At 43.9% G+C, this 17759-nt stretch overlaps 1 protein-coding gene across 1 annotated transcript in view; it reads right to left on the reverse strand.

Annotated features, from left to right (window-relative positions):
• Positions 1-17759, reverse strand: part of man1a2 (mannosidase alpha class 1A member 2) — a 130954-nt gene that overhangs the window by 38111 nt on the left and 75084 nt on the right. The gene's annotated exons all lie outside the window — the stretch shown is intronic.

A 17759-nucleotide genomic window follows, 5' to 3' on the forward strand; every position in this document is an offset into this window, starting at 1 on the left:
CTTGCTTGTATTACTGTAGAGCATTATCACACTTCAGACAAGTGGTTCTCACTCATGAAGCTGAACTCATTGTTCAGCATCTGGCATAAACAGACACAGAGGATACGCAACATATGCCGCCAGCTGCATCGCGTCAACGTAGGTTTGTTCAACAAACAGTCCAAAATCCAAAGATATTCAACGTACTATAACATGAGACTGAGAAAAGCAGCTAAATCTGACATTATTAAATCAATGAACATTATTAAATCAATGAACTGACCATCAAAACAGTTGCCGATTCATTTCCTTTCAGCTCAACTCAGACTCAAATAACTTTATCTGTTGGGAACTTCACTTGTGTAAAAGTGTCATTGCGAACACAACACTTAGTCGGTGGAATGAAAACAGTAGACGACAAACAACAAACAGAAGCTTAGCTTGTGCTTGTGCTTGAAATAGTCCAAAGATAAATAGCAGTAGGTGAGTAGAGTGACGGAGGTCAAACTCCAGGCTACCTCCACTCTCTATCGACTAATGCAACTAATCGTTGCAGTTTTAGAGTTCGGACAAAACTTTTCATTTGAAAACTTAAGAAAGTTTATATTTGTGACCAAAACACTCATTTTGGTGAAAGGAACTAATATAAAAACTAAAAAAAAAAACTATTCAAATAAAAAAAGAAAAGAAACCACATAAATAAAAATTGGGGAGAACAAGTGTTTATAACATCAAGTCTCATGAGGACTTGGAGTAGGAGAAATACTTCAAGATCAAATTTCATGCTTCAAATCTCTCATTCTGGTTGCAGCGACAGGTTTTTAACAGAAATAATTCAAAAGTTGACAACATCAGACCTGAGCCGCCATCAAACAGACTGGGAGGAGATTTGCCACCGAGTCGTTCCTATAGCGCATCATCGTTTCTCATTCTTCATACAGACTGAAAGTTATTCAACCTTCACTTTGACAATCTGTCCAATTCCACCAATAACTACTGAGTTGTGAAACGTACCACCGTTAAACTGCCAACAAAACAAAGTGACGCCCGCGTCCTTTCCCTCCTTGACACATCTCCAAATCACTGCAGCAAAATAACCACGAGGCCCATGTGCATCTGTCCTGTTGACATAATATTTACTGTAGCGAGGAGACAAGTTCAGGATATTGTGAGCTTTGAGGTGAAAATCCTTGGGGAGGACGAGCTCAGACAGTTTGCTGTCTAGCGTTCCCTAACTTGTTTCTATCATTCTCCCTCGAGGGCTGACAGCTTTAGTGTTCAGCCTTTTAAAATGCATTACAGCACACTTCAGAATCGATCACTGGAGGATGTACCCTCTCAGTGCATACACACACACACACACACACACACACACACACACACACACATGCATAAAGATTTGAAACACAGTATTGGGAGAGACGACAGGGCGAGGCAATAAATTTGGTCTGACACATTTTTTTCTTTTGAGAGCACAAACACAGACCTCATGTGAATGAAAAGGCTGGTGTGATATAATCTGTCAATTTTAATCCATCACAAATATATGAGCGAGAGCACACAGAGAATTATATCACATGTACTGGTAAACAGGTATCGTTGCAGTACAACAATACCTAAGATATGTTTGAGGTGATCTGGAAATAGTGTAACCATCATACAGTTTGTCCACCAGAGAGCGCTGATCAGTAGGGACGTCCTGCAACACTGGTTATCTGTCAAAAACTGAGTCCAATCTGATACAGACATTTACTTGACTTTAATGCTGATTAAACACCCTGTGTATCCCGTGCATTAAAAAAAAACAAAAACAGCTGTAAACTACTTCTTGATTCAAATACTTAAGATCCTGGTTCAAAAGTCTATGAGCTAAAATTATTGATATGATATGATCATTTGGGAGATAGTGGCGTGACGAGCCAGAAAAGGCGTCTCACTCTGGTGGATTTGTTGTAACTAAACAATCACTTAACGGTTGCACAGTGGTGCTGCAGAGTGGAGCTTCTTCCCTCACAAACCACCTCTGACAGGTGCTGACAGCGGCGTGCAGACAAACCAACAACAGCCAGGTTTAATTTGGGCCCGTCATCAAGTTACTCACACGATTAGAATTAATCAGTGACAGCTGGCGCGACGTATCGCCGGCCATGTTTGTCATTTTAACCGGCTAAGTATGAAAAGCTGCTAACTGAATGTTTCCAACAACAATTTGCTAACGATTATTAAAGTCAGAGCTTAATGAACCTGTGTTTTTCCAAAACCTCAGTGTAGGACAGGAGCTGCGACTCTGGCATGCTGAGGTGGAATAAAACACGGCAGACAACAGGACTGGAAGGATCGGATTTTGATCTGCATTAAATAAACAAATACCAATCCATTAAAATACGGACGGACTCTTCCCCATACTGATCCTGAGGATCGGCTCCGGACATCTCTGCTGTTGAGCTTATTTTTCATCACTATAACAACCACATTTAAGATATCTTTATCAGAAACTTAACTGGATATTAACTGAATATGATCATATAGTTATCAGATGATTCAAATATCATTTAGTTTATAATCCAGTATCTCCTGAGCTCTGACACGTATGTCAATAAAAATACCTGAACATACATCTATCTCGCTTCTTCTTCTCTGTTTCTATTCTGCCTGTTTCCACTTACAGTATCTCTCTTGTCCCTATTCACTCATTAGCAGTTTCCTCTGTAACCATCCTTTAGAAAAAAACCTTCCCTATTCCATTTCTCTTTTCTCCATCCTCTCCCTTTTTCGGGATTAGCCGTGGCCAAACGCTGCTGGGCTGTTTGTTTCGATGGGCCAAATTCCCAGACAGCAGATTTAGAGTACAGCAGGGAAGGGTGAGGAGGTTAGAGGGGGACACAGGCTGGTTCTGTGGCCCTCATGGTGAAGAATGAAGTTAGTGCAGCCAGGGGTGAGAGGTTTGATTCCTCCCGGGGGACCAGCCATGCTAAAAAAAATGCATGCGACGGTCCTGTAAGGCGCTTTGCATGAAATCATCTGCCAAATGGTACATCAATGTTACGTCCCAGGGACAGGGAGAGCTGTAATCCGCCACTCAAACACGTCCTAAACTCAGCCAATGATCCAGTTATTACACATGAGGATATAATTTGTAAGCTGTGAGCAGCCGGGAGAGCCTGAAATCGCTGTCAAGCAGAGCAGCCACTGATAGATACGAGTCTAGACAGAGACGCACGTACAAAGAGTCACATACAGACGCACGCATGTAAACCATCAACACACACGCGAGATGTATTTACTTAACATTAGATCTGCTGACAAGCTCAGCAGCTGCAGCGGCTGCAGCTGACACTGTAGAAGCAGAGCTTACCACACACTCAAAGGAACCTCGAGTGATGGAGCTCAGTTCCATCACGTCCTCCTCCTCTAACGGATGCAGAGACATCCTGAAGCGTCAGCAGCGCTCAGGTATTTACCTGTATTCGATCATGAAGAAGCACATTTCATGGACACTGCTGTTTAACCAATCATCTCTCTTCTGTTAGATTTTAAAAGCTCTCCTCCTGCTGCAGCAGCGTCCGCCTGTCAGCTCCCTGCTGCTGTTCCACATCACGTCAAATTCATACCAGTTTTCATCCCTTCAGATAGGGCGGAACAATTAATAGGAATATTATCGAAATTGCAATATTCAAATTGCTGGGACTGTTTATAAAAAGGTAAAAAGTGTCACAACAAAGCATTATAATGAAGCATTGTGGCGTTAAAGACACGCAGATGTTTGTTTGGTACAAGACCTCAGCAGTATCTCTTTTCTGCTGCTATTTTTGTTCAATTCAAATATAAATTCTACATATTATATTATTATTATCTATAATTTATCTTTTTTTAAAGTACTTTATATTGACATTTTTGCTGTTTTTCTTTTCTTTATACTGTCCACTTTGCTGCTGTAACACTACAAATTTCCCCACTAATACAGGATTATCTCATCTGAACCCTGTGAGGAGTAACACCTCTTCACTAAACCAACAGGTACAGGTGATATTGATTATTCCAATCACTAACTTAGTGTCTCCTGACCGTAAAGTCCCCGTAACAAATACACAGTGTAAAAAGAACTAAGACTAATACTAAGTACTCGCCTAAATGACTTAATAAGATCAGCATTTTCTCACACTGCAATAAAGGATCCGCTCACACACACACACACACACACACACACACACACACACACACACACACACACACACACACACACACACACACACACACACACACACACACACACACACACACAACACAGCACACACAGTCTCTGGTGTAAGCAGTGGGCCACTGTTGACATGTAATGGAGCCTCCTAAAGGGATTAAGGGGTAGACTGTGAAATGTGCTGAATGCGCCTGCTTGGTAAGAAGGGCCCCGAGGCCCCACAGGAGAGACAGGATTAAGTCACCCACTGCGTGCGTGTGTGTATGTGTTTGTGTGTGTGTGTGTGTGTGTGTGTGTTACTGTGTGTCATTTCCATACTTTGCCACGCCACTTCATCATCAGCTGATCCGTTTGCTCATATTGTTTGGCATCCAGTGGGCCCCGCATCAAAGGCAGAGGCAGGGGCCACAAAGATGAGCCGCCGTGGAGAAAAACCCCTCAAAGACGAATCTTCAAATTAGCTCTGTGATCGCTTCATTTCGCCGCCGTCACACACCGTCACACACCGTCACACACCGACTGCTGTCAGCTGTGGCAGATATGTTTGCATTGATGCACTAGTGACGCTTTTGAAGACGAACGTGACTGATGAGTTGTTGCGCAGAGGAAGTCCCACCTGATGTGTTTACACTGTCTCTACTGTATCTGGTCTTAGTCCTTCAGACGAGCCCCTGAGGAGAGCTGAAAATAGACCTAAGCTGATTTTTTTTTTCCCCATGTAAGAAAACATAAAGTGAATTAAAATGTGGGATGTCTAGAATCGTTGAAGATTACATGGTGTTTAGTTGAAGGTTATCTGTGTTTCGCTTCATTAATGGTGAGGTTTCTCAGCTCCTCTTGGAGACGGAGACGGAGTGCAAAAAAATTCAAAACGAGCAAAATGAAAAGTATAACTTTTACATGAACTACTTGTACACCTGCATTTGTTCGCTCTGGATTCATGAGGTGATATCTTTTCCTTCATTACCCACTCCTCTCCATTCTCTTTCTCCTCATTAAATTAATTCCCTCAGTCTCTTTCCCTTCTCTTTTCCTGTAGTCAGTGCATGGTCCATTTCTTCACATCTTTCTGCTTGTCATCTCCGATACAAAAATCTCTCACTCTTTTTCTCCGACCTCTTCCCTCTGCATCCATTCCTCTCTCTTCTTCACAGCTCTCTGACTTAATCTCATTTGGACTGCCTTTCAACCTTTTTTTTTCTCCTTCCAACTCTCCCTCCTGTCTGAGCTTGTGCTTTTGCAATGTGCTTCAAATTATTAAGTTTTAAGTAGGGCAGATAGAGCTTGTAATTTTACCCCCACTTTGCACGGGATCGGTAAGTCATTTGTTTGCGGAGCGGGGTTCGTAAAGCTGTGCTGAAATTAAAATTTTTCTCCTGTTTGTTACACCATCTTGGTTTTCCTGGTTCTCTCAGTGTGTGTGTGTGTGTGTGTGTGTGTGTGTGTGTGTGTGTGTGTGAGCCTGCCTGCCGGCTGGCACAGCAGCAGCCAGCTAGTGAGCATGTCATCGCAGCAGAATCTGCAAAAGAGGGAAATGATTCCCAGAGGACGCTCGATGATTGTTGCTAGAAACAACTGGGGTGGCCTGGAAATGTGCTGCTCTCTTACTGGCAACAACGTCAATTCACAGAGGTTTATCTATTTAATGCTGCTGTCTGAGCAAAGACGTTGTGCTAATTATATTCATATTTGTTTAGTCCCTCACTACAAATCTATTTGTTTTTGTATGTTTTATCACTTTGCTTAATAAGACGATATTGTGCTTCTAACTTTGCTGCAACAGTTTGTGTCTTTTCAGATTCAAAACAAGTACAAAGAAATACTTCTACCAGTTAGAAGTGAAGAACTTAGGGTGTTTTCACACCTGCGCTTTTCAGTCCGGTTAAACCGAACCCTGGCTCCATTTCCCACTATGATATCATCCGGTATGATTGGCTTGGGCAGGTGTAAGAACAGTAATGGCACTCAGGTCCAAAACAATCGCACCGAGACGCTTGAGAGGAGGTGGTTTCGGTCCGGGCCCCAAGGGAACTCTGGAGCGGTTTGTTTTTGATGTGAAGGAGGTCTGAACCGGATCTGACCCCATCAGCACGAGAACAAGTTTGAACCTCGACTGTTCCCCGCAACCTTCTTCCTGTGTTTACGTCCCTGCTCCTTCCCGGACGATCCGACCATAAGTGGAGTGAACGTTCTGACGCGGTTTGACCGAACCAAGAGGAAAATGAGACAAGTTTACAAACTTGAACGGACCAGAGCAAACGAGCTGTAGGTGTGAAAACGCCCTGAGATTGTTCTATAAGGGGAGGAGATTTCAAAGGCAGCTCTTCTCATCACTCCCTGAGAATAAGCGCAGCCACTGAGCGCTGTCGCCAAAACCACAGCACCCTCATTATTCTCAATAAACTTTTCCTAACAAGCTGCGAGCGTCTGAGGGCTCTGCAGAGGTCCGTCCTTCCCCGACGATTAACAGACACCCTCTTTCTATTTTTTGCTGTGCCCGTCTCTGTGTTGAAAACTAATGAATGAAGAGAGTCTTATTCATGAGCGCTGATTTGTTTGTGACTACACTCATAAACCGGCCTCAGGTTTCTGTTTTGACAGCACAGACGCTGTTAGGGACACAGAGGCAGTTTTATATGTATTCTGCATCTCTTTGACTTGGCTTGCTCCGCCAGGGGAGATCTTATCATATTTACCTCCTTACAAGTTTGCATGGTCTCGCTTCTTTTTTTTTTTTTCTTGTGTTGCATCTCGGTGGAGAGTAACATTTAGAAATCACCAAGCCGGCTCATTCATAATGATCCCGACGCCAGCAAATCTCTCCCTTTCCCTTCATCCCACGTCCCCCTCCTGCCCCCCTGCTGGGTCTGCGGCGGAGTGGCAGTCAGTCAGAGAGCGAGCGTGATGCCCTGAATTTGTTTGACGGGTTCAGTGTTTGACAAAAAAACGAGAGGGAGTCAAACGCTCCCCAGTGAGATCAAACGGCCAGCCAGAGGATATACTGCAGTCTGCAGTCACCAATCCCTGGACAAGAGACAGCTTAATGCCTTAACGCCGCAGACAAACGGAGTGGAGAGGAGAGACGGTAAAGTTTGTGGTAATGAAGGAGATACAGGAGGAGCCGGATTGGCAGGAATCAGAGGAGAGAAACGCAGGATGTCTTCAGAAGAGGGGGGGGGGGGGGGGGGGTGTCAAATGACGACTTTGAGACAAAATAAAAAGCTCTGAGCTTTTTATCACAACATGTTTTTCCTTCTCTCGTCTTCGTCTCATTTCCTTGTCTCTGCTCTCATCTGTTTTGTCTGTCCTCTCCACTCCCCGTCTTTTCTTTTGCCCTCCGTATTTCTCACTATCTTGCTTCTGCCTCCATCTAAACATTTCCTCTCCATCTGTGAATCTCCCTCTCTCCCTCCCCTCCCCCTCCATCTCACCTGTTCTTTCTTGATTCAGCCGCTCTCCATTTCCATCTCCTTTCTCTTCTTTTCCCTCTATCCTTTGCAGCTTCCAACCAAACTAACTTTTCCCACCGTCGTCTCTGCTGCTCATTTCTTTCTTGGCCACTTAACTCGTTCCCTCTGTTATTCCCTCCTCCCTCTAATTTCCTCCCTTCCTTTCTTGTTTGTCTCCCATCACCATCATTATCGCCTTCCTTCTGTCTCTCTAACATCCTCCCCTGATGCTCCATTTCTGTCATTCTGCATCTCTTTAGCTCCCTCCCTCCCTCCCTCCCTCCATGCATCCATCCATCCATCCATCCATCCATCCATCCACAGGGTGGTTTGTGCTGTAACGTTTATGCCTGCAGAGTCTGCAGCTTTTCATCTCATTATCCTACAGTACAGGGGATTGGCCTGCTTCCCTGACCGGCAATCTGCTGTTCCTCACTCAAATCATCCCTGTCATTCTCGTCCCTCTGTTTCTTTTGTCTAAAAGGGACAAAGAGAAAAAATAAAAAAATCTTTTCCTCCTTCTCACATGCTTACTAGGTGTAAGCCTTCCTCTGCACTGGCCCGTATCTCTCTGAGGGAGGTTCCCAGGAATGAGTGAAAATCTTCTTTGTGATTGGTGATTGTGGTGTCGTCTTTAGACTCATCAATGCAGCTTTGAAAACTAAGTTTAGCCAAAATTCAAAACAGTGTCTGAAATGACGCCTGTGACTGACAGACTGAGGGATGATCCCTGCTTCATCCTCGGCTCCTAATTTCTCCTACGTCCTCCTCTCTCTTCCTTTATATCTTCTTTTATTCCTCTCCCTTCTTTCCTTCTCATTCCTGAAAAGAAACGTAGCTGTTGTCTTCAATGTTTCAGATCTTTAGATTTATGAAAGAAGACATCAACGTTTTGCCCTCCGCCTGCACTTACCTGTTCTCCTCTCAGCAGGAGAACTGACTGAGGGGCATTTCAGAGTCTGACCCTCTGTGACAAATCAATTTCGGTACATGAAATCACAGTATGTTTCTGGCACAGTGAAAAAAGATTATATTTCTTCTAATTTATTAGGAGTTTAACTTGAATTTAACCCAGTGGCAAACTGTCTGTAATATCAAATTAAGGAATAAAGAAATAAACATAAAGGCACATTTCTTTAAAGAAAACGATGATGCTGCAATCTACTAACGAGACTTAAAGAGCTTCAGAAGAGGATAAAATAAATAAGATGATAAGTTGATAATAAAATAAAGATCCATTAAAGTGCAGCATGTAGAAAGCGTGACGTGCGGCGTGGTGAACACAATTTCTGGAAGCTTCAAATATCCCGGCTCTTGCACGACCTGCAGAGTCACCAGACGCGTCACCCTCCGACCGTGTTTGGGACGCTCTGGATCTGTGTGTATGACAGCATGTTCCACTTCCTGCCAATATATCCGGCCACTTTGCACAGCAATGGAAGAGGAGTGGGCCAACAATCAACAACCTGATCGACTCTGCACAGAGGAGATGTGTCGCACTGCATATAGATACTGACTTGTTCTCTCTCTTGTAGCCCGAGTCACACACAGTTCAGTACCTCAGAAACCGGCCCAAGGCAGTAATCACTCCGTGTAATCAGCAGCTTCATGTGCCACACACGAGTGAAAAAGTCGCTTTTTGTTTAGAAAGAAGAAGTTTTCGATCTTTAACTTCAACTCAAGAAAAAAATGGAAGCAAAAACAAAAGTGTGTTGTGTTTATATTTTTGTTCAGCGTACTCTAAGACTGTAAGAATACCCAGTGGCCAGAATGCGTGCCTGGAGTTTACATTTTTATACTGCGTGCTCACTTAACTGCTGCTGCGGCAACAGGGCGAGAGAGAGAGAGAGAGAGGGAGAGAGAGAGCGAAAGATTTGGGGAAATGAGCCATGAAGAGAATATATGCAAAAAGAGTAAAGAAAAGAACAGTAAAGCATAAGAGGAATAAAGCACAATGGCTACAAGGAAAGAAAGAAAGACATTTGAACAGTCGAGCGGATGATAAACAGCTGTGAAGTTGGCGTGCGGCTTCTTAAAGTCCTGAACCACTGTTGCATTGGTGTTTCAACCTGCAAACACACTGATAGGACAAATTTGGAGGAGCTGTGAGAGACCGATTAAATCTTATGGATCAAGCTCCAGAACAGAAGCCCCGACTCCTCCAAGACTCCTTCTCCTCGACCGCTGAACGTCCACATCTTTCAGTATCAGCAGCCCCAGCCTATAATGCTGGCTTCCTGTTTAAAAATGTGTCGTCTCCCAGCCTGAGCTGAGATAACTGCGGTGACCTCACCGAGGTTATCTACTTGAAAAAGCTCCTCCTGAGCCACATAAGACACAACTGTTGGTAGCAGAGAGAGAGAGTGCTACTCCCCATGACGGGCCCACTGATTTTCATGTGTAGAATCTGCGGTGCAGCTTTTAGTCAATCTAAAAACGCCACTTTGAAGCCTCAGTCTTTAAGTTATCTTTAAGAAAGTTTGAACGTAACTTGAATTTACCGTGTGGCAACGTCCAGGGCTGAACAATGAAGCCAAACATCAAAGTGCCAAAACCTGCAGTTCCTCTAATGACCAACGCTCCAAAAGCGAGTCAGTCTCCAAAGACTCCAACGTTAAAATGTCCACTTTTGGATTAGCTGGGAGTTTGGGGGCGGGGTCAGGCACTGCCAAGATGGCGATGGCGGAGCAAAAGCGCTCCTCAGAAACCTTTGGGTGACGCCACAGAGGCTACGTCCATCTTCATTTACAGTCTACGGTATTTACAGAAGCAAAATGTAAAACACAGACTCTCACCTGAGTTTGAAGCAATGGGAGATTAACGCAGAGTAAATGCAGAGAAGAAGACCACCGCTACCCACTGTTGTGACACATACACTATACAATCCCCTTAATTGACACTGGTGGCCATCACACCTGCCTGTACACCGACACTCTGCTACACCCGACAACACACTCCTCTGGGCTTTACCGTCAGAGTTGTTGCAGCAACTCGAGAACAGCGTGTCAGGCTGGGAGTGCAACACCAACCAAAAGTGGGTACACTGCGACTACAGCTGCTAGGTTTTCTTCTTCTTCTTCTTCTTCTTCAAAAAAGGATGGTAAACACGCCAGGCTGCTAATGAGGTGCAGGTATTGGCGGAACATACTCGAGAAGAGACAAAACACCACACACAGGAATAGCTGCAAGAAGAAGAAGAAGAAGAACGGACAAAACATTGCGTCTGATTACAAGAGTTTCTGTTTCCTGCTGGAGTTGCTGTTCTTCCCGCTTTCTTGTTGTGTTTCTCTACTCGCCCGAGAAACTAGCTGATGACTTTGTATATTCATCAATCACTGTACATAGCAGAGGAGCAAATTATCCTCGAGCTCTCCTCTGCCTCCCACTGCTTATCAAGTTAATTAGAGGTTACTCTCGCAAAATAAGGTGCCATCAGAGAAGAGCTGGGCGCAAAAACAACCTCGATAATTATCACGAAAGAAGAGAAAAACATCCCACAATAACAATGATAAACTGATGAGGAATTTTCAATAAATGTACCTGTTCTGCGTATGGGTGAACCCTCACCTGCAATTCTTTTGATGAAGGTGAACTATGTCACAACACTACATTATAAATGAAGTACTGTAGTTCTGCAGAGATGCCTTGGACTACAAATCATAATCTCCAGGTGTAAAGGAGCATGTTCGTTTGGTACAGATCTCCAATCATCAATCATAAAGTTTATTTTTTTACCATTCCCCATTAAACCTGTGACTCAGCCTAAGTTTCTGTTGCCTGGTTCAGATGTTGCAGATGTTGTTCAGGTTTCAGTCCAACACAAAAATCAACAACTCCTTCAAACACAGTCCTGGAAAAACCAAAAATGTCAAACCTCACTCCTTTGTACTTTTTCTGCTCTTTCATGACCTTTAACTCTCCGTTATACAGAGACTTGTGTTACACGCAACATTTGGAAAATCAATTGAAATAAAAAGGTTGCTTTTCCAAGACGAGCTAATTCTTCACATTTTTTGTATTTAACATTGCGACTTTAACTTTGAAACATGGACTGTGAGTCAGTTTCCTCAGAATCCCTAATTTAAAATGTTTTCTACTCACCTTTAATATTTAGTTTCATCTACACGGACTTCAGAGAGCGTCTAAAAATACAGTCCAGTGTACCTGAACATCTCATAAGTTACTAATGAGCAGGGAAACAACTCACAGAAGTGGCCCGGTCATCTGAGAGTAGGAAAGAAGCAGATAAAAATACACGTATGGGGTAGAAGAAAGTGAACACACCATCAAGAGGAAGAAGACGATGAGGAGCAGTGGAGCAAAAGACCAGAGGAGGTAAGGTACAAACAAGTGGAGAGGAGGGAAAAGGGGCGAGCAGAGCAGGAAGAGAGCGAGGACGGTGAGATGAGGAGAAGACGTCCGGGAGAGAAAGGAAGGACGAGAGAGAAGAGGGCTGTTTACTGTTTTCAAGATTAAAGCAGGTAAAGGATTAAAGGGTGTGAGAGCAGGCGTGTACTGGAGAGACGTAATAAAGTAAAAAAAGAAAAGAGGGACAAGTGAAGAGGAAAGAAAAAGACAAGACAAGTAAAAACAGATGAAAGCAGAAGGTGAAAGAAAAGTTTTTTTGGGGGGAGGGTAGAGTGAATTTTTTAGAAAGGAGGAGGATGAAAATCTTAATGCAGAAATTAGGAGAAGAAAAAAGGAGAAAGATGATGAGTGGAGCACAGCGGAGAAATGACAAGGTCGGTAAAATAAACAAGGTAGAAACACAGAGAATACAGAGAGGAAGAGACAGAAGAAAGAAACAGGAAGTAAACAGAGAAAGAATCATGAGAAAGGAAAGGAAATACGAAGGACAGGAGAATGAGGAGGAAGCTCAAAAAAGAAATAAAAGACGGAGGACAAAGGAAGAGAGGAAAGATGATAAATATAAAGCACACTGACGAAAAGGAGGAAAAAATGTGGAGCGCAGAGCTAAGAAAAACGAGAGAATAAAAGCAGAGATGAGAGAAAATGATGGAGGGGAAAACAAGATGAACAAATCAAGAGAGAGAGGGACACGGGGGAGAAACTAAAAAGAGAGAAGACGAGAGAGAGGGAGAGAACGTGGAGTTCGGCGAGGACACGTGGCGAGGAGAAGGTAGTCGAGGGCGTCGGACAAAGAGACAGAAAAACTGAAGGAAGTAAAAGAATAAAGGTGGGGACAGACAGAGGAGTAAACACAATCCATCACTGCTGCTCGGCTTTGACTCTGCCGGACCAACACCTCCTCCTCCTGAATGCTGATCCCCAACTCTCTCCGGACTCTCTCTCTTTGTCTGTCTCTCTCTCTCCCTCTATTTGATCTCCCATCACTCTCCTCTATCACTCTCCTTTTTTGTCCTTTATTTAATCTCAGTATTCTCCCTCATGTTCATTGACCTCCCCCTTCAGTTTCTCTTTTCATTCTGTGTTTGGTTGTGATTTTATGTTTTCTGTTATTCCACTAAATTAAACCGACTCTTCACTGGTCGTAGAATCGAAAGCTCCTTTTTCTCTCTCCTGGACGAGCGGCACTTGTTAATCATTTCTATGACAATGAAGCTAATAAAGAGCAGATAAATAGGAGTTAGAGAAGACAAAAAGTGAAATACGCAGACGGTTTGCTCAACCAAGGAAAGGTGACAGAAACCCTTCAACAGGAGAAGGACAAAATTCAGCTCATTTTAACCGACTGCCTCGAGCTTTCTGCACCTCGTTAGACCAACTGGTCCTTTCTGGTCCAGTAAAGTCCAGTCTGACATCACAGCCCCACGACAGTAGTATAATGCAGTGATCCTGCGTTTACAAACAAACAAACGTGCACAATAAAATCCTTGTTATTGTAAAGTTTTAAAGAGAGCTTGTGTACATGGTTTTCAGCTCTTATTCTGGTTTAGGAGAATGTTGTGAATATGATGTGAACCAGCAGATGTGATCTCTGTCTGCAGAGTCTGTATCCTCAGCTGATGTCACATGAGAGTCACCACGACGGCAAATACGATGCTCAACGGTTAAATCATCGACATGCCACAATTAAAAGTCAGGGGAGAGTAGTTGTTTTGTTACTGGTGAAACTCTAAAAAACAGTCCAGACAGTGAAGCAACAGTCACAGAATCACCTGTGCTGACCCAGACGATCAGAAACATTTCATTAAAAACTATGGGAATGAATAAAGAAGTTGTTTCCAGTTCTGTGATCTGAGAAAACCAGGATGAGAGCAATAAGTGAGAGAGCAGTCTGCATGTTAATGTGCTGTATGTGGAAGAGGGAACGAGCAGCAGAAACAGTGTTTACTGACTGAAGAGCTGCAGTGGAGCCGTGGTGCGTTACCTTGGGAATTCTCCAGTTGTTGCAGTTATGAGTAATATTAATTAATGGTCTGGGCTCAGGTTAGTGGAGGAAGAAACAAATTTGGCTTCATCGATGTGTTTTTCATTTTTCTCTTCGATCTCTCTGACTTCTGTTTTATATTCGACTTGTGTTTATTTTCCATTTCCCGCTCTCTCCTTTCACCCTGCGTCGCATCAGTCCACGCAGCTGTTTCATTTCTGCTCCTTGTGTCTGGCAATTTCTCTCGTGTCGTCTGTGTCATCTCCTTCCCATTTCCTCTTCTCAGGTACTAATGCTCTAGTTCAGCCCCGCTCCTTGTCTTGTCCCCCCCCCCCCACCAACCAAAACCATCCCTCACTCGCTCTTTGCAACTCACTTCCTCGCTGCCTCAATCACAGCTTCACCCCCGACAACATGCAGACATCCGAGTGGGGGAAAGATGCTGATAAACCCTGAAAATATCATCCTCAACCTCCACTTCACCCCCATCCTGCTCTAATAATTTTAACCTCTATCTACCCAGGGAGAGGGGGGGGGGGTCGGTCGCTGCTTCATATTCACACAGTTACACCCCCCCCTCCCCAGGGGAGCTGCCCGGTAACAACCGTTTACTCAGCTGCTGGATGACTGGAGCAGTGGAGGAGTTAAGTGCCTTGCTCAAGGACATGTCCAGTGAGAGTGAGGGATGAGTCTCGCTCGCTTTTCTCCCCCAGCAGCCATTCATCATCCGCATCCTCCACTCCCATCTCTTCATCAGTAAACATCACCTCCAAACACCCTCCGCCTCCTTCTCTCTCTCCGCTCCGTCGTAGGGATTTCTCCTCCACCCTCCCCTCCGTGCGCCTCCATCTCCCTTCTTTTCCCTCCGCCCGCTGCTTCTGTTATCACTCGAGAGAGAGAGAGAGCTCTGATGAACGACTGAGTGTGATTTGGGTGGAGGAGGTGGAATTGAGCGAGGGAGTAGACATTAAGAGTGACATTAAGTTTTGCTTGTAAGGCACTTTAGCTTGTGTTGTTATCCAGAGCGATTAAGCAAACAAGAAAAAAAGAAAAAATCACTCTTCATCAGAGAGAAACAAAAAGCGCCAGCCTACAACCTTTTAATCACTCGCTGCGGTCGGGGCAAAGTTTAATGGGCATTTTCAATGTTATGGAGCGTCATTAGTGGGAGTAGGCCAAACTTGTTTTTGCTCAAGTGATAAGTCTTTGTTATATCACCTGACAGTGAACGTGTCATTTACTGAGCTGTTGTTTTTCTTCGCTTCTACATTTTCAAACCAGAAAACACTTCAACTGCTCTGAGAACATCATTACATTATTAAATCCTTTCTCAACCATCCACCTCAATCAAACTGTGAATAAATACATTTTTATGTTTATTTGTTTTCTTCTTCACCTCATGAAAACCTGAAGATTTTTTTTTTTTTTTTAAATAAAACATTCTGTTTTGAGATTTAGTCTATATAAATATTTATACATCTCTTTATTGAGAGATTTACAATATTTTTGTTACCAAGGAGACACTGCTCAAGTCTGCACACCTGCTTGTACGTGCAGATATCCCATCAGCCAATCACGTGGCAGCAGTGTGATGCATAAAATCCTGCAGATACAGGTCAGGAGCTTCAGTCAATGTTCACATCGAAAAAAACAACAGAGGAAAAAAATGTGATCTCAGAGACTCTGACTGACGCATGGTTGTTGTGGGTTTGAGTATTTCTGAAACTGCTGATCTTCCCTCAGTTTTTACTCAGAGCCAAAAAAAAAAAAACCCTCCAGTGAGTGAGAGGACTGAGGAGGACGGTCCAATATGAATCCACGGGCCCAACCTGCCTGGTGTCAACAGTCCAGGTGTGCAGAATGTTTCCTCAAAACTTTGGCCCCTTAATACTAATCAATCAATCTGAGTATTCAGGCCGACCACGTGCTGCAGTCTGCCATCTTCTAATGGCGACTTCCAGCCGGATAATGCAACATGTCACAAAGGAAAAAGTCGTCTCAAACTGGTGCAAACAATGAGTTCGGTGAACTCCAGTGAACTCCATTCGAACACCTTTGGGGCGTGATGATTGGCAGCTTGAATGTGCAGCTGACAAATGTGACGCATCACGTCAACATGGAGCAGAATCTCAAAGGGAAGCTTCTAACATCTTGTGGGAAGAAGAGCTGAGGCTGTTTTGAGAGCAAAGGGAGGAACCACCCAGTATCGGTGTGGTGTTCCTGATAAAGTGCTCGGTGAGAGTATTTATCACTAATCTACATCCTTTAGAGAAACAAAGTGCAGTGGAATTAGCTTTCATTAGCCACATGAGCAAGCAACAGTATAAAAGCCATGTGTCACAGCTTGTTACGGCTGCAAGTGGGACGTGTGCACCCTGAGGCGAGGTTGGCTGCAGCGACAGGAGGCGTCCCCACCTTCCTCGCCCGCTGAGCCCTGATTGGAGCGGCACCTGGTCCGGTCCAGCCCAGCAACGATAGCTGATGCCATTCGGACCGAGAGTACAAAAGCCATCGTCAGTTCCGAGACTTTAAATCATATCTTTTTAAATCGTAAAATAAAGCTGCATGACGTATACGTACTATATTCTATAGTTTGACCTACATTACAATGAAGGAAATGTTTTAGCATGTGGTGATAAGAACATGCCTCACAGCTTTCCTTTAGTCCTCTATAATATAACGTGTTCTGTTCTGTGTAATATCTGAGGAGGGAGAGGCTTCTGTGTGGGTCTGTTGTGGAATGAAGCTTTGAATAATATTCAAACGACTTTAAATCTCAAGACAAACTTTGAATACAGTTTTGAGCCACTGCAGCATTAAACTGAAGGTGTGGTACAGCTGCAGAAAGTTGCTGTAAACAATGTGAAATGACACAGCTGTGCTGGAACAGCGCGCTGATGCACACTGTCCAATCATTCACTGATGCTGTTGGGTTTTTTAAATCTTTTTATTGTGCGCTCCCATGATTCACTAGTTGTTCACGCACTCACAACACTGCATGCCTTCAGTATCTTAACGGGTGAACTACAGGGCACTTTTTGACAGCTGTGGAACCAGGAACAAACAAACAAACACAAACAAAGGATAGGAAATGGAGGCTTCACAGAGCCAGAACTAAAAATCTATGAATGTTTTTTTCAGGCAGTATTTTAAGTAAAAGTGTCTTAACAACAAAGAGGAAGGTTTCCTCAGAGATCTGTTGGCCAACACTTGCAAAGACCACATGAAATTATGACGGAGAGTGCAGCGGATGTGGGCGTCGAACTGAGCACATACTTGATGTATTTGCTCCCATTACAGAGGGAGCGCTGCTTGGCTGGGCATGAAAGCTGAGGTGGACAGGATTGACAGAGAGAGGGAAACAGAACAGAAACAGAGAGATGCGCGGCGATGGATTCAACCTCCAACCAGATACTTAACCAGAGAACCAGAAATCTTCTCCTTAATGGGAGCGGAGGAGAGGAGGGATGAGAGGAGGCACCATGGAGGAGGAGAGGAAACATTGTTGTGGAGGAGAGGATGTAAAATGGAGGATTTTTTTTTCCTCTGTGTTCTTTCTCTCTTTCACCCCGACCGAACACACAACCCCCTTTTTCTCCGTCACTTCACTCTCCTTTCTTTAATAAACACGTTTAATTCTCTCCAGGACAAAGTGAAGTTCATCAGGTTCAGCTCACTCATAAACACACACACACACACACACACACACACACACACACACACACACACACACACACACACACACACACAGGGCGCGCACACTTTTCCCGTCTAGAGAGAGGCA

Source organism: Seriola dumerili, unplaced genomic scaffold (assembly GCF_002260705.1).
Source record: "Seriola dumerili isolate Sdu_G_001 unplaced genomic scaffold, Sdu_1.0 BDQW01000052.1, whole genome shotgun sequence".
Classification (NCBI taxonomy): Eukaryota; Metazoa; Chordata; class Actinopteri; order Carangiformes; family Carangidae; genus Seriola; species Seriola dumerili.